At 35.9% G+C, this 24,012-nt stretch overlaps 1 long non-coding RNA gene across 1 annotated transcript in view; it reads right to left on the reverse strand.

The window, feature by feature from the left end:
* Positions 1–24,012, reverse strand: part of LOC129520214 (uncharacterized) — an 84,679-nt gene that overhangs the window by 16,859 nt on the left and 43,808 nt on the right. The window lies entirely within an intron of this gene.

Below are 24,012 nucleotides of genomic sequence, written 5' to 3' on the forward strand. Positions count from 1 at the left end.
CACAGTTTTCTTGTGGAATGTTATTACAATGACTCAAAAATGATAAGAAGAGATTCAGGATTAGACTAGAAGTAGTGAGGCTAGAAAGAAAGACTTGGCAAAGACTGCAAAAGAAAAAAAAAATCCTAAGACTCTGAGATTAACTGAACATGAAAATGCTGAAGTTCAGAGATGAGCCTGTTATTCTAAATGCAGTCAAACATTCAAGTGAAAATTCACCAGATAAATTTCATGGGAGGTTAATGATTTTCTTTGTTTCTTTCTTTCTTTTTTGGAAGCTATTTTCTTAGCAATGATCATTGGAGATGTGAGTCAATAAAATACTGAAAGGAGATGTTAAAAGATAAGAAGGAAAGGTGGAGAAAGCTATCACATCCTTAGATCTTCTAGAGAAGGAAGAAAATAAAGCCCAACAGAAAAGAGAAAAGACGTAAGAATACATACTTCAAAACATAGTATTGTCAAGACACCAGGGGCAAATGATAGAAGTGGTCAAATGTGTAAATGTACCAAAACATCAATAAAATAAGGACAAAGAAAAGACTGTTGAAATTGACAAATGAAGACGTTGTCAGAAACCATTTCAGTGAGCAGACTCACCGGGTGGTGAAAGAAATCTTTAGGTTGCAGGAAATAGAGGCAATAAATAAACCCCACTCATTTGGTAAGTTTGGCATTGAAAGATAAAAAGAAGTGTCTCAGGTGTCAGGCAGATGTTATTCACTCCTCTTTCCTATTCCAGATGTTAACCATAATCCCAAACAACCATTTCAGAAGTGCCTGTTTTGGATTCCTGGGAAAACTGAGTAAACAAGTGTAAATGGCTTGATGCAGATTCACCAACGTTGCAGAAGAATGCATTCTGCTGATGTCCAGTGATTGCATTATCTTCACAATTGCAGCATGTGGCTGATTTTTAAAATACTACACAAAATTCTGAAGCCCTCAGAAGACAGGAACTATGTTTAAGAGAAAGTCAAAAGGAGAACTGCTGCCTCCTATGTCCCAAAATGCTCCCATCTGTACTGAATTTTAACAGAACGTCTCCTCTATCATAGACAGATTTATGGATGAGTTCCTTTATTACCACACATCTTTCCTTCTTGAAGATGACAGAAACCTACAGCTGTCAATCGCTAATAAGCGTAGTTTTCTTGCATTACAATCCACTCTACAATGTGTTTTCCTTGTAAAATCCCAAGGGTAAAAAAAAAAAAAAAAAAGATATATCTGCAGTCTGCAACCAACTGCAGTCAAGCTGTCAAATATTTAAACTGATTTGTCTATCTCATGTCTGAATTAGCACATACAGTTCTGGGGTATTTATGTCTGCTAAGGTGAAACCAAAAAAGCACACCATTCTATCATTTCTTTCAACCCATATTATGACAAAAGTTATATCATACTGAAGAACGTAGGGATGTTTCAGATATGGGAGAAGGCAAATTCTCAAAAAAAATTGTTTTGCATTATGGTAGTGTGATAAATGCCACATAGAATTGGTCCATTATGGCCATGGATACACAAAAAGAACATTGTTAGGGAGACAGTCTGGGTAGAAAGGCAATCTGCTGTATAAAGAGTCTGAAGATGATTTAGAGTTCACTTGATAAAAATGTTTGATTTTTTTTTAGAGAATTAACCAATTTACCACTTCTGAAGACTTTTTTTTATGATTTCCTTCAATAATATCACTATTCCTCAATCTCGTTGCACATTGGAATCACTTGTAGAGATTTAAATACTATCAGTATCTCGGGTACAGAAATCGATACTTTTTAGACTTTTTTGTGGTATTCATTATGTGCAGCCAAACTTGATTGCACTGTACCTACTGATGAACAAGAGAGGCGGGTATAGCGGGTACTATCTACTAACCATATCTATTTACATAAGAAAAATAAAGTCAAAAAGTTAAAATAACTTTATGGTTGAAATAAATTTGCTTAGCTATATCATGGCAGAGCCTGACATGGAATCTCTGTGGTTTTAGAAGGGGTTTATACTGCTTTCTAACATTACAAACATCTTGAGTGTCAGGCCAACTTGTGAAAATAGTATTTGATGAATCTAGTCCATGTGGGTAGTGCTAAGCAAGAAACACCTGTGAGCAGGAGTATCAGGTGGGAATCTACTAGATTATTCTGGGCACATAGGGGATGCTGTAGATCTACACAGGATGATTAACTCATAAGTAAGGACATAGATTGACTAGACAGCAATGTGAATTCATGGTAACATCTCCAAATTTCTAAGAAAAAAAAATCTTAGAAAACAAAAAAAAAACCCTACTATATTACTAGACTATTTAGCAATCTTTAGATTTGTAATTCTTTTAATTAGTGGCCAGCTTCAACTTGCTGGTGATGACTATAGAAATCAACCCTGAAAGCATTACTGTAGGTCAATGAGTTGTAATTAAATTTGAAATATCTCTGCCTTGTGATGAAAACGCAATATCTCTGGTTGATTAGATACCTGAAAATGTCTGTTAGATAAAAATTCTGTCTCATAAATCACTAAGAAAAGAATGAGTCACACTTGCATGCATAAATATTGTTTAATCTCAGCACTTAACTGCATGTGCATTATTAATTAATAACATGTGTTGCTCATAAACTACTTTTAGTGCTTGTTACCAAGTATAATAGTTGACCTTGAACAGATCCCTCTTTTATAAAGTTTCAAATGGCATCATGCTTCTGAATGTAAATGAATTTGACAGATAAGAGGGTTGTATGTGTGTGTGCGTGTGTACATACTCTTAAATTTCTGAAAAACACAAAGATTTATATTAAGATTTTATCAAAAAATTCTTTATTCTGGTGGAAACTGAATTTGTATAATATTAAAATGCCATCCTTGGTCAGAGATTTAATCCTTTCATCTCAGAATTTAGTCCCTGATAGAAATAACAAAGAATGTCTTATGAAAGAGAACTGGTTGACCTTCTTGTCATTCACTTGAAATCATCCATAGCTTCTTTTAGAAAATTGTCATGAATCTCTGAGCTATGATTTAAAATCTGAGGATCTGAAATATATAATTGTATTTGCCAGTGTGCAGCTATTTTTTATTATTATTTTGAATCTGTGTAAGTCTTCAGGGCAATGAGTTTTATTATTTCACCTAAGCTTGCTGCCTGCTGTGTCAAGCAGTGCTCCTATTTATTTAAAATGTTTGAAATGCTCTCAGTAATAATAGTTAATCATTTGATACATAAGGACAGATATCCAACTGAAACACCCAAAGTAAAGCAAGCTTAGAAAGTGATGTTGAACAAAACATGCAAGGGACAAAAAGAGCTGAACATCGTCACTCTCTGGAATCTTGAAGGAATTAGTTATTAGGAGCAGCTGAGTTTTCCAGGGAGCTAACATGTACTCCTTTAAGCAATAAAATAGTCTTAAGAGTTACAAGCCTAATACCCACAGGAGCCATGCAGATGGAGTATGGTATGGCTAAAGAAGATGGCATCTATTCAGCTCCAATTATTTGAGTTTGTTTTGCTCATTTTTATGCTGATAGTATGTGTTGGCACAAAAGGGATATACAGTAAAATACATGGCAGATGAGTATATGCTGTAATGTCAGCAAATGTATACAACCATCACCAAGATCAAAATAAATAATATTTCCCTTTCCAGTCAATTCCAGTTGCAATTCCTCTGCAATTCCCCCAAAGACAATCACTATTCTGATTCCTAGCATTGTAAGATCATTTTTCTTACTCTTAAACTTCATTATATATGAAGTCACACAGGGTGTACTTTTTTATGCCTGGCTATTTTTCTCCATATAATGGTTTTGAGATTCATCCATGTTTGTGTGTATCACTTACATGTTTTTGTTTTTAGGTTCCTTTTGGGTAGCATTCCAGTCAATGGCTGTACCACAACTTTTTAACACATTCTCCTATTGACAGCATTTGGGTTGTTTCCAGTTTGAAGCTATTATGACTAAAGTTGTTATGATAATTCTTATATTAAGTCTTTTTTTGTGGATATATGCACTCATTTATCTAGGTTAAATTAGGAGTAGAATTTCTGGACCTACATGGTTAACTTTATGATAAATTTTCAAAATTTTCCAAAGTGGTGACTATGTTTTAATCTCATGGGCAATATATGAGTATTCCCATACAGATGATTGTTGAGAAGTAAGTACATGGGTTCATTATCACCATATCTTCTAATTTTTCCAAGAATTTGGGAGATGCCAATGTTTAGGTGAAAGTTTCTGATTTTTAAACATTGGCCAGTAAGTAATTCAATTGTTTTAAAGAAACTAACCTATTATATTCACCAAACCAGATTCTTCTTGTAGGCCACCAATTTGACAATTCTGGTATATTACTTACTTTTCTAACTCCTTAAGCAGAGTAATATAAACAGCTCAAAATATTTTTGATGACTTAGATTATATATATCAATTATTAATCTGTATTACTACAATCTTGGATAATATCAGAATCTACTGAGGTACAAAAGAAGATCTGTCTCAGTACAAAATAGCCCCTGAAGGTTCTAGGATTTATTCTTTTAATTCTTTTACCTCACTTCTGCCTTTTGAAATTTTCTATCTTCTTTGTTGTCATCAGCCATTTGCTAAATTCTCAATAATATAGATATGATCACTCTTTCCAATTCTAATTTATTGCTTCCTAATCTCCTTCTCAGGAATCCAGATAATCACTTTTTCATAAAGAACTATGTGTAAAATGAGGACAGATAAACTTTGAGTGGATGTCTGAAAACCACCCCCTGTAAGGAAGTGTATAAAGAGTAAGAATATGCGGCATAGATTTCATGACATCTATTTTTTTTTTTTTTGGCCTAGAATGGCCTGTTTATTTCCTAGTGCTGAGCCATCTTCTAGAGATGGTTTTCCAGAGAGCTGAATCTTTAGATAGCTAAAGTATTAGTCTTATGTTAATAAGGGTTTTCACCCAAGGAAGGACAAAGACCTGAATAAGGAACTAGTAGGCAAAAATATAAGATGTTCTTATTAACAAATTTCTTCAGGAAAAGAAAGTGCATCTCCAAATGCATTGGCCTTCCTTTAGACAACAGAGTAAGGTTTTATGGTATTTACTGTGAATATTTATAAAGGCTGGTATCAACAATCGGTTCTCAAGTAATGAGTTAATTACTACATATTTTTTTGGCAATGCAGAAAGTATTCCCAATTTTTAGTTTAAGTTTGAAACAATAATAGCTAACAATAATTTATTGTTATGTAGTTAGTACCATCTAAGCCTTTTACATACATTGTTGTGTCTGATCCTCACACCATGCAATGAGAGCAGTTATTAACAGACCCTTATGCCAGCAGAGGAACCTGTAACCTAGACACATTAGTAAGAGGACTAAATTGACTCAGCTAATAGATGGTGGGAGCAGAAATTGAATCCAGAAAGTTTTCTCACAGAGCCCATGATGTTATCCACAATTTCTGTGTATCCACACATTTCTGTGTCTACATCTTTTTTTTTCTTCTAGGTTGAAATTTGAAGAAAATAATTTAATTAATGTCACATTTGCAATTACTTTAATAACTTGCAATAAATCATTGTCACAGTTCCCTACATTCTACTGAAACTATCAGAAATCACTACTGAATGAGCAACATATTCTGAATAGCTACTTTTAACAAGCCTCTGTATTAAAGGAGAAATTGTTCAGCCGCAGTGCTTGCCTACATGATAGATGCCTTTGAGGTATTATAAAGAAGGCTATAAATGGTCTATTCCATTTACTTTCACAGCCGCATTTTCAATATATTCACAAGTAGGCACTGCCTATGTAAGTTAGTTTGACATACCACTTAGAAAATCAAGTGATTTGTATCCTAGGTGCTTACAAAGAACAATTAGCATTCTATTAGAAAGAAAAGAATCTGTGCAATTGTACATAGACACAGTACAAGCTGCAGAGTGTTTCCTTGTGCTAAATAATTAATTACATATCTCTAAAAATGTTCCACTTTATTGATTTACTAGGAAGGCTTTTCCATGTTTGCTACTTAGTTCACAAAGGCCTGCCATTCTGACAGCTATAATTAGGAATGAGTAGGATTTCTAAATTTGAAATATTATTTGCTTTGCAATTAACATAACTTTTAATATAAATGTGTGAGTGGGTTTGAATAGGTTCTTAAAAGAAAAAACTCCTACAAGAATACAAAGCATGAGATCCTTGAATGTAGACATTCCCCACAATCTCACTGATCCTCACCCTTCTCCCACTTCTACTGGTATTGAAAAGGTCAGCCTGAGGGATGATCCTGGTTTGGAAAGCCAGCCTCTGCTCTTGGCCTTTCCACACTTATCTCAGGTCTACCAGGCCTTGACAGGAATGAGCTCATGGAGCAGCTGGGATCCCATTACTCATTCAGCTCTTCAGTAGGTCACTGCAAAGTGTCGAGGCATTGTTCTGGCTTCTTCAAATGCAAATATGAATAAAGAAAACATTTACTTTTTCCTAATGACTTAGCAACCTCTTCTCCCAACAGGAACTATTGTTTCTTCCAGATTGCTAAAAATACTAAACATTCTCTCTCCTCTCTCTCTCTTTTTAACTTAAAAAATTAAACTACGAATAATAATGCAAGTGGAAGACTTTGAGTTTAGATATCAATTTTAAGCACGTTGTTTAAAACTTGCCCTGATAGTTCGGAGTAATAATCATTTTTATTTGGTTTTCCGTATAAGCTTTCAAATTATTGTTACACGGTGGAAGATTGAGTAGGGCTAAAAGATTCTAATAATAGCATCAGATGTTTCACAAAGAAGTAAATTTTACAAATGGATATTTAATGCAGGAGGACATCAGGCTCGAGTCCCGACCAACTTAGAAAAACCCTAATTCAGCTTCTGAATATTTGTCTTTCCGCCAAGATGGACGTATATAGGAACACAGAAGTCTTGACAGGTTCAGCTCATTCATTATCCAAAGCAACTGCCATTATTAGGAACAGCCTTTGAGGTTGTTCACTATATGACATTCTGTTTTGACTAAGCGTTCAGTTTTAGGGATAATTAAGCAAATTTAAGCATATCAAAAGCTTTCAGAGCCACCAGGAGTTCCTTTAGTGTTTTAAAGACATCCCACTGAGAAAAGACAAGGCCCTCTTTTACTGTCTCAAACAGGTGCCATCAAATCCCCTTAGCAAAAATCCTGAGAAAATTGTATGTGAGCGATATTATAAGAACATGTTGGTACCATTTCACTGGGAGATTAATAGGTTCTCTGTGGGGCGGCTCAAGTTTTTAAATGCATTGCATTTTTATGCAGATCATGGATGGCAGTCATCATTCTTCTCCTTAAGGACAAAACAAAAAGAAAATAGGAAAAGAATTAACACATAATGGTTGTATAACATATATAAAGAATAACTTCCTCAGAGAAGCAACTGATAATTATTGGAATATATTGCAGGAATCTGTTTCTCAAGAGGCGGCCAACTAGCAACCTGTGGACTGAATCTGGCCGTCAGACACATTCCTCTACCAGCACTGTATTTTTTAAAACATTAAGAGATGCCATGTGAAAATTCTACCACGTGTAGACCTACGATTGTTCCTGGAAAGGATTATTTATTGGAAGTATTTCATGTCTTGCCTTTTTCAAACAAGACATTTTCTAACTACATCCCAAGAGTGACATGAACTTAGGAAGATCTGACCTTCAAGGCGTCTCTTAGAACTCTACTTTTCAAGCTTTATTTTGCAAATGAATTGTCTAGCTATTCTTATTCAATAGGTTCAGGACAGGGCCTAGGATTTGCATTTCTAACAAATTGTCAGATGATGCTGATATTTCTCACCCCAGAACACATAGTGAATATCCTTGGTCTAGAGCAAGCTCATCTAATTTACCTTTTCCTTGATTCTTTCAGTACATCCAAAGGGCCTTGGATAATGTCACTGAATCATGATGGATTTGACCTGTTATCCCCTTCATCTGTTTGGGCAGCTATAACAAAATACCATAAACTGGGTTGCTTATAAACAACAGAAACTTATTTCTCACAGTTCTGGAGGAAAGACATCCAAGATAAGGGTGTCAGCATGGGCAGGTCCCAGCTGCAAACTGTCACCTTCTTGTTGTGTCTTCACATGGTGGGAGTGGGTAGAGAGCTCTGGGGCTCTCTTTTATAATATCAAAAATCCCATTTATGAGGACTCCACTCTTGTAACTTAAGCACATCCCAAAGGCCCCATCCCCTAATAATCATCATTTTAGGCTTTAGGATTTCAACATACGAACTTTGAGGTGACATAAACATTTAGACATTTAGACCAAAGCAGCAGGTAAAGTGCCAGAGAGAAAGAAAGTGAAAAAGTGGGTGGTGGGATAAGCATAAGTCTGAGAAACCATTCATGCAATGGTTTAGGTTGTTTAGGTTGAACTTTCAAACATCACAATAGTTTATCACTAAGTGTGGTTACCAATACCTGATAATAATATTTCAGTTTCAAATTTATCTTTTGATTAAAGGTCATTTGTTTTAATTCCTAATGATTGTCATAAATAAAAATCAGGTGATGCTAATAATTTCACAAGACTAGTCTGTGTTATTCTGATTGTGAATTAATTTTAAAGATCATTGTAAGCGATTGTTAGTAAATTGCCTTTAGGCAATTGCTAATTTTAGATCATCCCAATGCTATAAAAGTTCAAATTAATTTGCAATTATATAAATTAATATTTATATATTAATAAAAATGCTAATTTTTCATACAATTGACATAGCACATAAATAGATTCTTGACACTCCTCCAAGTTATATAGGTTAAAACAACTGATCGGTTCTAGATTTTTTGTGTGTGATAAATTCCATCTGGCTAATGCAATGGAGAGATTTCAAAGTCATTTTTTTGGTCCAGATTTAAGAATCAATCCTTTAGTATTCTTATGTCTTCCTTCCCTGCGAGGTAACCAATTTAAGTGAAATAAAGCGATTTTTAATGGAATAGACTGTTCAAATGACCCTATTTCCTGAAGAGGGCATTTTCATGAATATTTATTTAATCTCTTTTACTTTTCTCAGGTTTTATTTTAAATTATGTTCACCAGTATAACCTCGGGAGTTGAAAAATCTATTTTTTCATGAAGGCATTGAATAATAAACATATACCTGTTGCATAAGTTTCTAAGAGATTTCTATAACTTGCTTGTAAAATATTCATGTAATGCCATCCAGCTACAAATAACAGATATACCTTCTATTTCCTTTAGATTTTTAAAAACTAGGCTGAAAAAAGGGCACATAGTACTGATATAACTGAAAGGTAAAACAAAATAATTATATTAGTTAGAAAGCTATTACAAATATGAAATATTGATATATTTGCAATGAAATGGAGAGATGTGCATATATACTGAATGCAAAATTTTATTTCTCTGAAATATATAAACAACACAAATAACTTACATAAAAAGTTTGCAGACTGATCGTCCCACAGAAGTTTATGAAATTTTTTACACTAGTTTCTGCAAGAATAACTCATTATAAGTCTTCCTTACATCTGCTTTAATCAGAGTCATTAAAATCTTTATTTAAATTCTAATTTGGAAGTGTTTTGAGTAACAGAAAGTAATTAGTAAGTAAATTTGTTCCACAAAGATTCTTTTCCCAAAAAGATCACCATCATTCGAGTTAGTGGGAGAGAAAACATATATATATTTTTTCCAAAAGATATTCTATTACAATTCCGGCAAGTCCCAACAAAGAAAATAAAACACATGTAGCACTGGACTTGAGGAGACAGATTTTTTTAGTTACCTTTAGGTACACATGACTCTGGCCAAAGCCACTTTATCGTGCCCCTACAATTGCTGCCAGGGAAATCGCTTTCTATGCATCCTGGGTTTAAAATCATTACCGCTCACCTTTCACAGAACCAGTGTTAAAAATGCTATTTAATCAGAGAACTTGGCCTGACAACTTTGAACCTCTTTAAGCTGCTCTTAATCATCACTGCATGCTTTTAACACTGGAAGTGCTCTGAGCTTTAAACAAGCTTAAAAAATTAGCACATAGGCTGTACACAGTTTGGAGACTCCTAAGTTAGTTAGCTTCTCCTCATCTCAGTTTCTGTACTTTCTATGTTTTGAACAATGCGAAATGATGAATGAACAGTGTATAGCATCATGCCTAATATATAGCAATTGGCCCATAAAGTAAATGTTTAATAAAATCACCTTTTTGCATGTCTCAGGGATTCCTAGAATAGGTCGTTGGGGAGAACAATGAGAAAGGAAGAAAAGAAACGTTTACTTTAAAGCATGAGGACAGGATCTTAGGCAGAAATAGCTGCCCTGGGGTCATGAGGAGGGGCCCATTATATACTTCCAAGTTCGGAGGGTTTAGGGAGAGCTTAAGCCTCCCAGGGATTTTTGGAAGCAAGATTTCCAGGACCTGGAGAAGACTAGCTATTGTTTGGAAAAAGTCATTTATTACTGTCTAATAAAATCTGAGTCATGAGACCTTTCAGATGTCTCTCGGTGGGTTATATGCTTGGGGGATGACTGCTAACACATATTTTGGGGTGTGGAGATAAAGGAAGTTTCTAAAGGAATTTTTATATGTTAAAGTAGACTTACAGGATACTAGGGGTCAGGCCTTTTGCCTTTTGCCCTTAGCAAAGTGTTAACCTTGAGGCAGCTGTGTTCCTAAAGGAATGTTACCCTACCTGTTTCAAGGACTTGTCAGTGGGCCATAGGTAGTAAGGAAATATGATTTTTCTTGTTGCCATTGTTTCCCATATCAGTATATTTTTATATTAAATAGTTCACCTTTTAAATACAGATTTTAGAGCCAGAAAACCCAAATGTGAATCTTAAGGCTGACACTATCTGTGTGACTCACAAATGTGCTGAGTGTAAAATAAGAAAAATAATAATCTCCACTCCGTGGAGCTGTTGTAAAAAATTAAATGAGGTAATGTATGCGAATGCGCTTTGTGATCCAGTTCAGTTAACAATTATCATGAAAGCAAGCAAAAAGCTCATTCTAAATTGAAAAGTGGATAGCAACTTAAGCCCTCCTAGAATATCCAGTAATGTCAAAATAATTAAAATAAAATAAAATAATAAATTAAATTAAATTAAATTAAATTAAAAAGTAGTTCCTAAGCAAATTTCTGTCTTCATACATTTCTTTCTCCAGAAAACCAAATGCTGAGTGGAAAGGCAGCTCCAGCGCTATATAAAAAGCAGCACAGTGCCAGATCCATTTCAATGCAAAACCAAGAATCAAATTGCTATTTCTCACCTTGATATTCCTTTCTCAGGGCTGTGGATAAAGGCCACAGGCATTAAGTCTGTTCACCTTGGAATTTCCCATCAACCTTCAAAAGGAACCAAAGCACAGCAAGGTCTGAGCTTATTTTGTTTGTAGGTATGAGATCGCAAAGGAAGTGCCTTAACAGCTCTTCATGTGAAAACATCCTGGGGCTTTTAGTTGACTGTAAATTCAATATAATCTTACGCTGTGAGACATCTGAAAATAATACTAATAAAAGAATAACAATAATAATGATAATAGTTAATATTTGTTGAGAACTTAGAGTATACCTATTGTTCCAAGAGTTTCCCATCCACTAAGTTAGTCCTCCTTAGTATACTATGAGGTAGGTATGTATTATCTTTAGCACCATTTTCCAGATAAGCAATTGACAATAACAGCTACCACTGACTGCAAGCTAGCCTAGATGCTTTATACACCTAATTTCATCAAATTCTCAATATAATTATGTGGCCAGTATATAAGAAATGAAAGTCAATAATTCCTATTCTTCCTATCATACAATAAAACTCAAATGTCATAAGTGTTTTTCAACAGACAGGGACATTCAGAGTACTTCAGGATATTTACTATCCCTGGTCCTAACTGCTAAACGTCAGTAATGACCCTTCCCTAGACATTTGGACAACCTAAACATTTCTACCCACACGTCAGTCCTTTGTAGGGGACTATCATAGCCTTTTTTGAGAATGAAATTATAAGAAGAATGGCAAAATAGTTCCTTGGTTTTAACCAGGAATAGATTTTAAGTATTTGTTCATTCATCCGATAAATGTTTATCAGGCCTATTGTGTTTGGAAGGCAACTGACTAGATATCACCATGTCAGGAAGAAGGAAACATATAATCCATGTCCTGGCTACAGCATAAAAGGGAAATAAAATAGGAATAGGAATAACTATTTAAAAGAAATAAAGTGACATGAAATATGAGCAAATGAAAATGTTGTTACATCTTAGGAAAGAACAGTCATTGTTAGCAGGGAAGATACATAGAAGGTTCCATGGAGAAGATATGCCTGGGACCTTGGCTTTGAAGGAAGGCAGGCTCAAGTAGAGCATGAAATGAAGAGCATTCTGAGCAAAAGAGCACACTGATTCAAGGTATAGATGTGACACAGTGTAGGGCATTTTGAGAGACTGTGATAATACCATCATGACTTAAGTAGCCTGAGAAGGAAAAGACAGGTAGGGGGAGGATAATAGGAGAAAAGGATGAGAAGATCAGAAGGAAAATCAAGGAATATCACGAGGGTCAGACTAGAATGGTGAGGGAGAGTCACTGAGTAGAGAACCTTAACAACTGTCTTTTGGAAATATTTATCTGGAAGTTGAATTAAATGTGTTGAAGAGGGCACAGCATGGAGATATGAGTAGAATATGTCCACAAAAAAAAAAAAAAAAACCAATCCGAACCAACAAGCAAACAAGAAACTAGCAATAGAGGAAAGAAGAAGTGGATTCAGGAAATGTTGCAAAGGTAAGCTCAACTCCTTGGCCACTAATTTGATGTAAGTAGGGCAGCTTCATTTACAGTGAGGTTTGAGCTTACGTGAATTCATGGAGCTATTTATTCAACCCAAAATTATGGAATACTCTTATGCACAGCTGGGTGAAGTACTGTGCTAGGTACTGGATATACAGAGGTAAATGTTTCCCAGACTTCAGTAGATGGCAGATTTTATCAGGTCCAGAAGAAAAAAACAAAGTCAGGAAGTGAAGTAGATTTTAATGACAAAGATAGATACAGTTATGGAAATACTGCGTTTGAAAACCTGGCAAAATTTCCAGATAGATGTAGCTAATAAGTAGATAAAACCTGTCACAATCCGGCTTTACCATCTCTTTTATAAAGTACTTTCCTGACTCATTTAACAAACTTTTTTTGAGTGCAGTCTATGTGTCTATATCACTGCACAAGGCTCTGAGGATACAAATATCTAAGTACTATGGACTCTACTGGATTCATCTCTCTCTGATTTGCCCAACTTTCTTTATCACGCCGGTTACCTTAATTCAGGCCTCCATGTCGTCTCAACTCAGTTATTCTAATCAGCCCTCTCGCCTGCAGTTTTAGCCATCTACAAATCTATTCTCTGTACTGGAGCTTGAGTGGTTTTCAAAAACATAAATCTGATCATGACCCTCCCTTGCAAAACACCTTCCAAAACACACATTCCAGCTCGAAAAATAAAGTTCAAATTGTTCAACATGACCCACCAACTCCTGACTCTTGCTCACCTCTCCAGAATTCTCTCTCATGATCCTCCCCTTTTGCTTGACTTTAGTCACACATTCAGATTTTCGACTATGCTGTTCTCTCTCTCACTGCCAAGTCTCCGAGAGTGCAGTTCCTTCTGTAGGCACTACCCTAGTTCCCTCTTCATCTGCCTGACCACATTTTATCTTTCAGTTCTCAGCTGAGACACCTCTCCCTATACCCTAGGTATAGATCAGATGTTCACATAAAGCACTTCCATAACAGTATATTTCTCCAATCATAGCTCCTATCACACCACATTTTAATTTCCTGTTAATTCTTAAGTGCCTGTCACCTACTAGTTAATATATCATGAACTCTTCAAAGATTACATTTTATAATTTCTGTAGATTCCAAGCTGACTTTAACATGGTAGGAATTCAGTACGTTTTTGCCAAGCGAAAGAGTGAATAAAAGCCAGTGCTTTACATATGCTGTCACATCTAATTTTCCCAGCAACCTTGTTATATTAATAGATGATGTGCGTGATACTTTCTGCAGCTTATTAGAAAAGCCAAGTTTCTAAAATTCCATATAGATATAACAAATTCACGATAGCTTATATCATATACCTCCCCAAGATATTCACTTCAACCAATCCTTTCCCATGTTATTCTGATAGCTTAAAACAATTCCCCTTGGGCAGGACATAGGCCACCTTCCTAAGAACTACTTAGGGTGCTAGTTAAACATACAGATTTCTGAGCTCTACCCAGAACTCTGTAATCAAAATCTCTTAACTACCAAAGTCTGAGAAGTACTAGAATAAAAGAACTCTCATTCGAGCTGACCTGAAAGATTCATTTCCTGTAATGTAATGAAAATCCAAACTGTTGGCCTTGACAAAATTATAATCACATCTGTTCTCAGGAACCTCTATTTTAGGATCGAGGCATATTTCAATTACCAGTTAAAGAACAGAAAATTTAAAAACAACAACAACAACAACAACTGTATTTCCTGAGCACTTCTTACATAAACATTGTTCTGCCTTTATTCTCTAAGGCAATCAGGTTTTTGACATTATTTAGTAATGCATTGCCCCCTTGAAGGAGCATAATTGATCCTTTGATAGGACACAAAGCTTGTGCTGGGAAGAGGATGTATTTACTGTGTAAGTACATCCATATTTAGAAAGACGCAGCTGATGAGGCAAGTGCTGCCCAGATTAATAGTCACCAAAAAACAAGAAAACTTAGCTTATTCAGAATTCTCTTAAGAAAGACCTTTGGATTTTTATTTTAAGCCCATCATTAAAAATGTAGTTAGTGCTACTGAATGATCAAATTCTCATGTTTTTATTAGTGTATATGTTTATAACAAAATGTGATTATGGAACTGAGAAATTCTTTCATCATTAACAGGAGCTTCCCTATGTGAGAATATACCGTTTTGTTCTCTGTTTGAACAGCTTCTGAGGGAAACCTAACATGGTGGTTGGAAATCCACAGATCACAAAGGCTTGCTGGACTACATTACAAACTTTAGTTCTGGTGACACCATTTTGTCATTCCAGTTGTCTCACCTTTGGTATTAGTGAAGGTTCTTTTAACTATAAGCAATAAAAAGTAATTTATTGCTTGTAGCTATCTCAACAAAAAAAAGAGTTTATTGAAAAGATATTAAGGTATCTCACTGATTTCAAGGAAGAGTTCAAAATTTTAAAAAGGCCTCTAAAGTTAAAGGATGGGAACAAGTCATGGAATTTCAATAGCAGCTCATGCTGTGATGAATGTATCTCAAAAATCAACCCAGTCTTTTTGCCCCTATGTTCAACATTTTAAAATCTAGAGAAGCAGAGTAGTTTTTTGACACATTCCTCTTCCAGCATGATTGCTCTGAAGTGAATGATTTCTCGTCAACAAGAATACTCTATACAAAGTCAAGAAAGAAATGATAGAATGGGAAAAGATATTTTCAATGCCCAAAACTGATGAGGTATTTATGATCAGAATACACAGGAAACTCTTAAAAATTAGTCAAGAAAAAAAAATAGAGAAAAAGATACAGGAAATGCAAAACAGAAAATCCAAAAGTTTATGAAGCACATGAAGAGATGCTAAAAGATTCTAGTAATCAAACTTGCAAATCCAAGTCAATCTAAACCTATTAGTTCAGCACAAATTAGAAAGGTGGTAATGCCAAGTGTTGGCAGTAACATGGGGCTGTAGGGACCTTCAGCATTATTGTTGGGAGTGTGAACCAAAACAGCTATTCTGGAGAACAATCTGGCTCTGCACAGTCAAAATAGTACGTGTACAACTTACCATTTCCAATTCTATTTTGGATGTATATCCCCAAGAAGCTTGTACAGAAGTCCAAAAGGGGACATGTACAAGGATATTCCCTGGAGTGTTATCGGTGGAAGCAAACTTGAGTGTCCATTACTGGAAGAGCCATAGGTAAAATGTTTTAAATAAATATCATGGAGTTTAATGCACAGTTAAAAGCAACAAGTTTGATGTAATCATAGCAACATGGATAGATTTAAAGACAGCCTCAGAGTGAAAAGCAGAGGCCGAATAAAGTATGTCATACAGTGCTATGTATGCTAACTAAAATTGCATACTAACAAAACAAAAATACGCATTTTGCAAGAATACATGCAAACCAAAAGATACAGGTTGTGTACACTTGAAAATTTCCCTAATGCTGGAGAAAAGGAGGAAGGCAGGCGTTGGAACTGGAGATACACTGAAACCATTAAATAAATGAAACAAGGGAGGGATGTGTAGAGACCAAAGATGATAATGAACCTCGAGATATGTCATTAACCAGACTACTCATCACTGGCCTATGTATTTACATATGTTTCATTACTGAAAATCTGATTAAAGAAATACAAGCAGAAGTGCTTTTAAACACATTATCCTGTTATCTAAAGAAAAATCTAGGTAGAGGGGTAAAGAAGCTAGATATGAACAGAGATTAAAGGTGCCTTCTGTCAGCTTTTGGAAGATCCACAGTTCCTTTTACTATTCCAGCACATTTTACACTATTCTTACCTTATTACCACAATTTCCTAAAACCCCACAGAACCTAATTTAAATTGTACAAACTGTATAAGCATTTTCTTTTCGGCCTGATCTTTCCTTACATTTGTATTGACTTTTACGTTCCCATCATGGCACATTCGACTTTCAATGTCACTTTGTGGCACATCCATGACTCAGCCAACAGCCTTCTCTACCCTGTAGCATTCACCCACAGGCTTTGCCATTTCTTAGACCTCATTGTCTCATGATTTTCTTCTTCATAGGTCTCTAATAACTTCTTTACAATGTATCCTGCCACCTCCCATTCATCAATCCAGCTACTTCCCACTGCCACTGGTACTTCAAAATCACGGGCATAAATTATTAAGAAACCTGATTACTATTGACACTTTTGATATCATAATCACCAAATTCTTTAATGTCTAAAATCTCACCACTTCTCTCTTAGTGGGTGGCCTCATTTCAGACTCTAGTAAGCATACTGAGCCCACTAGCCACTCTGCCGCTCAGTTTCCCAAATACTGATCAGAATTTCTATTTACTCTTCCTATCTTTTTATCTACCTTCTCCACTTCAGTAATAAATTTCAAACCTTTCAATTCCTGAGAAGCTTTGCTCTGATTTTATCTCCTCTCCTGGTAGCTTCAGTTTCTCTGTCTTCATTGGGCCCTCCGTTTTTCTTGAAGTCTTCTCTCACCTTGAAAAAAATCTTTGTGCTGAAATTACCCTTCTATCCTAAACCTTTCCTTCCCTGATCCTATAGGATTGGCTATATTTCTTAAATGAGGCACTTAGACACATAGCATCTTGCATTGTAGCTTAATATTTTTTTTATTTTGGTAATTGTTTCACTGTACCTACCTCTCCCACCCACACATGAAACCCAAGCATCCACATACAGGGGGACACATACAATTGATTTCTTAGACAGAATGTGAACTCTTCGTTGCAATGTTAAGAACATTGCTCACTCTGTAGACACATCTTTTCAATAGCAAAGACCTGGAAATATAAATTATTTACAACTCTTGCCTGGATAATTTTCACTGTTTCCCAACTGAATTCTTTGTTTCTGCTTCTCCCCACTCCAACTTTCTCTCTTTTTACAGTGCAAATATCTGTATTCCTCTATTGCCTGGAAAAAGATTGCCTCTATGCAATCCTTTAGCATAGCATATAATCGGTTTCAAAAGTGTACCCCAACTCTTCTCTCCACTTTCATCTTCTATCAGAACCCTATTTTTCTATGTGTTTCATGTAGTTCCTATATCAAACTAAGCATTTAGTAAAAAACAATCCTGCTACCTTTTTTTTTATTATTATTTTCAAGCTTTCTACATTCTGGTCTACCGACCTGCAATATCTGTTCTCATCTCTACCTAGTAAACTTGTATTCAGCCTTTAAGATCCCTCTCTAATATCATCTTCCTTGTGATTTGCACAAGCATTAGATTAAGAGTCACATTGTTTCTGCCCCCATGGTCTTCTGTAGCACCCTGCAGTTCTGCTATCACAACACGCATCATATGTTATAATAATGACCTAAAGAATATCTGACTTAACTACCAGAGTGCAAGCAGAGACAACCTTATCTTATTAATCACTGTATCATAGCATGTAAGTGATTGTCTATTATATAATAGATAATGTGTAAAAAGTCGTTGGATGATTAGGAGAAGGAATGAATAAATTAGTCATATTTACCTTTGCATGTCTTCCACTCCACCCACTGCCCACAGAATTATTCCAAGAGTAAGAGTTAGTGCTCAATAAAAAGTTGTTATGTGGATAAATAGATAAATGAATGAGTTTATTCCATTTTTCTTTGCATAGGCTTTATGAAACCACTCCCCTTCCCATCTGAAATTGTTATTGACTATTAAAATTCATAAGAAACTGATCTGTCTTAGTTTTATGGGTCCCTGATATGTTAAAAATCTGTTAAATATTATATAAAATATATTTATGAATCTATTTTTGGAAGGGTTTACTTTTCATTGTTATTATATATCAGGGGCAGAGGAATGGATTAATCATAATCCTTGGACATTATCATTATTGGTTATTAATGCCTTTTTGGATTTTGTTTATCTGTTTGCTTATTTACTGAATCAGTTCTAATAAACTCATCAAACCATCTAAGAATACAATATTGCCAGTGACTTATATCTATCTCTGTATTACTTCTTATTCCACACCTCCCCTTCCTGACTGCACCAGAGTAAACTCCATATTGAATTTTCTTTTATAGTTCTCTTGTTGTTGTTTTTTTTTCTTTTCTCCTTTCTCACATATAGATGTACACTTAGCTATGGAACTGTATAAAAAGCATATCACTTTGCATATATTCTTCGGGGAATTTCTTTATTTCCTGAGCATTACACTATGAAGAATGAGTCAATTTCTGTTTTTCCTATAGCAATATTTTTTTCTTCGGAATGATTAAAATCTATTGCATTATAATTACATTATTAGTTACAGGAGAGCAATGTCTCCTTTCTGAGAAGTCTGAGTCCTCTCAGACATGTGATTTCCAAGCACTTATACAGTGATAAAATTGGTATATTTTTAGATTGAGATTTAAAGGTTATATCTAAACTCTAAGCACATTGCTCATTGATTTATTTTTTAAATAAGACATAAAGTTTTAAGCATATGAGTCTGAAGCTAACTACCCAAATACATCTGGGATTACTCTAGGCTCACTAACAAGAACACAATCTCTTCTTGTCTAATTTGTACATTCAAGAAGTGTATTTTTAGCCTGCCTACTGTGCACCTGGCACTGATTATAATGCCAGGTATGCTTTTGTTTGGTCATTTTCCTGACTTATCTTTTACCAACCTCCCACATAAAGGATGAACTCTACTTATCAGTAACCCCATGTGCAGTGGTTGATATATAATTCTTACCAGCCAGTAGAAAATTATTTTAGCATGAGACAAAAGCAACAAAAGCAACAGAAAATTCTAATGTAGTACCATGAGATTGACTCCAAAGAAGTAGAAGGAAGCAGCACTTGGCTCTACCATTTTTGACTGAATATTCTTGAGTGAATTACTTAACTTCTCTGTACCTCAGTTTGTTCATCTGAGACTAATGACAGGGTTGTCACAAATATGAGATGATTTAATATTTATGAAGTTCTTAGAAAAATGTCTGTTACATAATACAACCCAATATAAGTATGTGATAGGTAAATAAATGATTTTACTGATATTTAATACTTGCTTGCTTCTAACTATCTGCATTTGGACTCCTTCTAAAAGAATAATAATAGCAGTCTGTTGGCATTGTATGAGGATCTTTTCTTTTGGAAACAATGATTCTTATCCAACATAACAACTCTGATAGAAGATCTTGTCCTTGATAATTATGGGTTGGAATTTAATTTTGCATATATGCAAATTTCAGGTAAGGCCACTGTGTTGACCTAACTCATTCATGAAGTTATGCAATGAATATTTATTGAGTTCTTAGTTTATGCAGAGAACTGTGCAAGTGCTTCAGTGAATATAAAGATAAATCATATATGGGACTTGACTTTGAGCTGCTTACAATCTAGTAGCACAGATGACATGTAGAGTCATATAAGAAGTAAAGATCAATTGTTATGGAACTCAGGAAAGGGAGATCTTTTACCCAGATAGAAGCACTAAGGATTTCTAAGGAGAATGCAATTCAGGAAGACCCTGAATTGTGAGCAGAACATGCATAGGGAAAGTGTTTCCAGTGTGAGAGAACACAGGATTGTGTAGTTGGGCAGCAAGTCAGCCAAGTTTGGCTATAGAGGTAGTAAGAATAAACTAGGTTAAAAAGGTAAACTAAGATTAGATTTTAATAGCTAACAATTATTAAGCATATATCATATCCCAGGCACTGTGCTAACTACTCTGAATATATTCTTGCATATAATTCTCACAGTAACCTTGTGAGTAGGTACTAATATCATCCCATTTTATAAATGAAGATGCTTCAGGTCAAAGAGGTCAAGAAGATCTCTAATGTCTCAGACTAGCAAGTAGGAAATTTGGGTCTTGAGTTAAGTGACTCAGAGACTGGTCTCAGCTGAAACCAATAAACATACTGCCTGAAATTAATTTTGAATTAATTTGTTTTTCATTTATGTTGTATTTCAAGCCTTAAAAAAGGAAATATTTCTGTTCTAAATAAGTATTAAAATCTTTGCAGTACAAAGATGTACTATTTAGTAAAAGATGCCAAACCCATATAAAAGAATGTGTATCTGGGATGTTTTTATAGCCTTTAATTCCTTGCACTCCTGATGGAGATTGCCATGCAGGACATTCCTATAAAGGGAATATTATGGGTATCAATACTTGTGGAAGGAAGAGGGTAAAAGCAGGATTGGGGGGAAGAAATTGTTCTATACAGATTCTCAACAAAGTCCTCAGCCCACCCTATAGAGTGCTTTGCTGTCAAAAATAGCTTTCAGTTTTATCCCTCGTTGAGTTTAGGGCACCATGAGTCTTTGTATCCACTGTTCACCAGTCATTGGATGGAATCCAGTCCTAGAAAAGAGTATGCCTTTGAACACACAAAACTCTTCAGTTCAGGTATTCTCAAGAGTGGCTGACAACTGGGACTGTGTGCCAGTAGCACTCCCTAAAAATAAGTCCTTCATTCCTAAAGAAGAATCTTCTTGAAGAAGACTCATCAGAGATTCCACCACTGGTAACAGATTAACCCCCAAATCTCAAAGACTTAATCCAAAAGTTAATTTCTTGCTCATATAAAGTCCTATTGGCATTGGGAGCTGGGGGTTGCTCTGGTCATGCCATCATTCAAGAACCTAGGGTCATTCTATCTGCTGTTTCTCTCACCTTTAAGCCTTCAGACCTTTTATATTCTTCCAGAATAAGGGGAAGAAAAGAAAAGAGAATCACTAGGAGATTTCCATAAGCCAAGCCTGGAAGTGACATACTTCACTCTTGCCCATATTCCAAAGGGTGGATTGGAATTCAGTCACATGACCATACTTACTGAAAGTAAACTAGGAAATGTAGTTAATCTGTACGCTCAGAAAGAAAGAGAAATATGTCCCGACACAACTAGCCAGTCTTTGCCAAAAGGACTTTCTCAATAATACTAATTTTTCTATCCTTTTATTGTTCTAAGCAACGTGCTTTCCAGGTCATACATCATGGAAGTTGGTGTCGATGGAATACCTTAGTAGTGAACGGCATCTTTGAGGTTAGGCAGACCTAGCAGCTGACCTAGACTTGGAAAGAACTTAGAAAACCTGCAGATGTATGAAATAAGGGTCAAAATGATTGGTCAGAAGTGCACCTTTGTTGTGCTTGTTTATCTCAAGTCTGGTTACCTTCCTCAATGTTCTCCCACCAAAAAATTATAATACAAAACACCTGGTTTATTTACACTGGTATTTTCTTGCAAAAATAATCATGTTTTTCTTCTTCTGGTTAGATTCTTTGTTTTTCTTTATTTCATTTTTTTAGAAGATTTTATTTATTTATTCATGAGAGACACACAGAGACAGGCAGAGGCACAGGCAGAGGGAGAAGCAGACTCGCTGAACCTGATTAGGGATGCAGTCTCAGGACCCCAGGATCACATTCTGAGCCAAAGGCAGACGCTCAACCACTGAGCCACCCAGGCATCCCATGGTTAGACTCTTTAGAGTTTGGGTCCAGGAGTCAAGAGGAAATCACCAGTAGTGCTTACTGTTGGAAGCACTACAATATACACTAGTGAAATTCTTCAGTAAGTAAAGGGCAAGTGGCAAGAACATAGTAAATACCACAATTCTGCATTCATAAAATTCCAAGTTTTTAATAAACATTTAGCCTAAACCTAGCAGGAAAAGGAACACATTCCTTACTTTTTGGACTTATCTCAAGCTCAGATGGGCTGGCATACAATAATATACCATGCTGGCATGCTTATTTCCTTGAGCTGTACTATACAGCCACTTCTCTCATTCACTTACATTGCTATATTTCTAAAATAACATCCTGTCACTTTTTATCCTCCATTTGTATCATTCCAGCACTTTCCTCTTCCAACTGTAGCATGAAATGTGTATTAACAAGTATAAGACATCCAGGGATTTTTTCATTCATGGGCACCAGCACTGCATTAAAAGCAACTTGAAAGACTCAGACTTGTTATCCTCCTCTTCCTGCCTGAAAAAGCTCGAGGGTCAGACTCTTTAGGTCCATCTGCTGCTACCTTCTAAATCGTATATGTAGTGGTAAGTCTTTTACCTTTACACTCTTCAGTCTTCTCATCTGTAGGAGGGGGGGGTAATGATAACATGATATCGTGATTTATAATAAGAAATATATATTTGGCCCTTGTCTGTATTTCTGGCACAGAGCTCATAAAACCACTGGAATTTCTAAAGTGCTAGGAGTTATAAGGGTGTCTTTTTTTTTAAGATTTTATTTATTTATTCATGAGAGAGAGACAGAGAAAGGAGAAGCAGGCTCCATGCAAGGGCCTGATGTGGGACTCGATCTTAGGACTCCAGGATCACGCCCTGAGCTGAAGACAGATGCTCAACCACTGAGCCACCCAGGCATCTCGGCAAGAGTGTCTTTTGGTTGGTTAATGAAGTGACTTTTGGAAAGCACCTAAGGATGGAGGCTAGTTACCAGGGGAGGGACCCAGCCTGTGATGAAAGGGTTGAGACTTTCAGTCACTCCTGCTGAACTGAAAGGATACAGGGCCACAAGGTTGAATCAACTGCCAATGGCTAATGGTTTAATCATGCCTATGTGATGAAGCCTCCTAAAAATTCAAGAGTTCAGAGAACCTCCAGGTTGGTGAACATGTGGAGATGCAGGGAGATGCTCTTGGAGAGTGCATGGAAACTCTACACCCTTTCCCCATACCTTGCCCTCTGCGTCTCTTCCATCTTGGTTGTTCCTGAGTTATATCCTTTTATAATAAACCAGTGATTTCCCAAGTAAAATTTTTCTGAGTTCTCTGATGTGCTCTAACAAATTAATCAAGCCCAAAGAGGGAGTTTTTGGAACTTTGGATCAGAAGCAAAGGTGGCAAACTGGGGTGGGGTGGAGGACTGACCCTTCAACCTGTGAAATCTGATGCTATCTCTGGGTAGATAGTGTCAGAATTGAGTTGAATTGTAGGACATCTGTTGGCTCCAAGAATGCTAGTTGGTGTGGGGAAAAAAATCCTCCCATATATTGGATCGGGTGACCAGAACCTTTTAGTCCACCATCATACAGAGCTATTGGGGATCATTGGGAATTAACACTCATTTTGTGCCTTCTACTGTTCCTAGTGGTTTGCTTGTTTAATTCTTACATACCTAAAAGCATGAGGCGAAAGCAGTTATCCTCCTGTCTCTTGTTTTATAGATAAGAAGAATGAGGCATAGAAAATTTAAGAAACTTCCAAAGGTCTTACTGATTCTGGCAGGGCCAGAATCCGAGTC

This window comes from Nyctereutes procyonoides, unplaced genomic scaffold (genome assembly GCF_905146905.1).
Source record: "Nyctereutes procyonoides isolate TBG_1078 unplaced genomic scaffold, NYPRO_anot_genome, whole genome shotgun sequence".
Taxonomy (NCBI): Eukaryota; Metazoa; Chordata; class Mammalia; order Carnivora; family Canidae; genus Nyctereutes; species Nyctereutes procyonoides.